General features: G+C 44.4%; 1 long non-coding RNA gene across 1 annotated transcript in view; it reads left to right on the top strand.

The window, feature by feature from the left end:
- LOC116697084 (uncharacterized) overlaps positions 1–1,922 on the top strand; it is a 34,173-nt gene that overhangs the window by 29,131 nt on the left and 3,120 nt on the right. The window contains exon 2 of the long non-coding RNA XR_004333911.1: positions 1,763–1,922. This exon is cut by the window's right edge and continues 3,120 nt beyond it. This is a non-coding gene — a long non-coding RNA (uncharacterized LOC116697084). The remainder of the gene's footprint in view (positions 1–1,762) is intronic.

Raw genomic sequence — 1,922 nt, 5'->3', positions numbered from 1 at the left:
GTGTGTGTGTGTGTGTGTGTGTGTGTGTGTGTGTGTGTTTACCGTCATAGGGCGGGGCAAGGGGTCTAAGAAGTAGACAAGTGAGGAGGTGGGTGGTGGTGCATGGACCTCATCTACCAGGAAGCTCTCTTTGCTCCAGAAACCTGAGCTTAGGCTTGTTAAGACAATGAGGGAAACACGTGAGACTCTGGCACATGGTGGCTAGGGTTACCTGCCCGCTCTGCCTCGCTCTGAACTTTTGGCCCTGAGAGCAAAACCTCCCCACCCTTATGACTCCTGCACTGCTCCACCTGTCTCCCTGCTCTCTGTCCTCCCTTCGTTCGGTACCTCCCTTTTATATTCTAGTGCGTTTTTCTTGAATGATTTGTGTTAGACAGGTTTGTGTCCTACGTGCTGATACTCCTTATGTCAGTTCCTCATACAGTTGTGCCCCCATACTCCTACTCTTTCACTGTTTTACAGGTCATTGTGACTAATGGTCTTTTGAGTGATTCGCTTGACAGAAATCCTCCGTTTTTGTATGTTTGTGTGTTTTGGTTTGCTATCTGTCTTTCCAGACAAAAAGGCTGACTGGTCCCCAACCTCTATCCATCTACTGTCCACAGGTGAACTCTTTCCACCAGCCAGGCATACCTGACTTTCAAGTGTCCCACCCACACCCATAGGACTGCTGCCCTGCTCACCTGTGCAAATATGAAAGAGAGAGATGGAGAGAGGTAGGTGGAAAAGATTGAAATGGAAAGATATCCCAGCCTTTGGTTACTGGGTGGGGCGCAGAAAAGAATACTGCACAGCTGAGCAAACCCATGGGACTTCACCTGTACACTTTTATCCCTCTGTTTTTTCTCTTAAGCCATTCTCTCTTTCTGTAGGCTAAGGCCTTCTTTTATTATCACTGAATAGAGATTTCCTTTGAGGTTATGGAGTTGATACACTCTCCAACGTTACTTTTGTGCCGTGGTCACAATGTAGAGTCATTTACTGCCTAAGGGGACACATACTCTCTTTAGAAGTGTTCCTGTGCAGGTATTATCTGGATATTATTAAGGAAATCCTTTTATCTAACGATATCCGCAGCAGACGTTTGACTAAATTGAGAAATGTAACCTGTGAACTTGATTACACTATACTACACTGACTTGATGACCGAGGAGCCCAGTTGGTGATGTGGACAGCAACATGTTTGATATGGTAACATGAAGCTGAATCTATGGAAGCTTAAAAAATATAAGCGTAACATTGTGTGGACATGTGGAGGGGAAACTTACTTTCAGTTTTTAAAAAAAGAGCACCCTACAAATAGATTTTGTACACATTCCTGACACGTGTGACTGCTGCAATACAATGTATTCATCAACAGCGATGCGCCTGGCTAAAAGGTTGAAGCAAAACAAAGAACAAAGATACATGTCTAGATATGAATCCAAACAGAAACACGGTAAAATCATTAAACTGTACCAAGCTGAAATGAACTGCTGGTTTCAAACGAGAAGTGGTTCTGAGGTACGTAAGAACTTACTTTTAGCTGTGTGGAAGTAATTAGAATGATGTACTTTTTTTTGCTGCTTTGCTTTTCCGCGCATTAAATGACTGTACTTCATTTTCAAAATGGTACACACTGTTACGTTGACTTCACCTGTATGTGGTTCTGACAATGCCAGAGTAGTTTTTAGTGATGGTGAGGTATAAGTAAAGCATATCACATGAAGGCAGGCAGACTCTCACACCTATTTACTTTCTGCCTCTCTTCTTTCCACTGCAGGTTTGGGCCTGAAAGACGTGCCAGACCTGCTGCCAAAGCTTCAGCCTCCACCTCACCCTGCAGACATGGCTGAAAACACACACATGCACACACACACACACGCACACACACACACACACACACACACGCACACACACACAAACACACACACACACACACA

Source organism: Etheostoma spectabile, chromosome 10, assembly GCF_008692095.1.
Source record: "Etheostoma spectabile isolate EspeVRDwgs_2016 chromosome 10, UIUC_Espe_1.0, whole genome shotgun sequence".
Classification (NCBI taxonomy): Eukaryota; Metazoa; Chordata; class Actinopteri; order Perciformes; family Percidae; genus Etheostoma; species Etheostoma spectabile.
The sequence above is the reverse complement of the archived record's forward strand: the minus strand, read 5'-3'. Positions and strand labels throughout refer to the sequence as shown.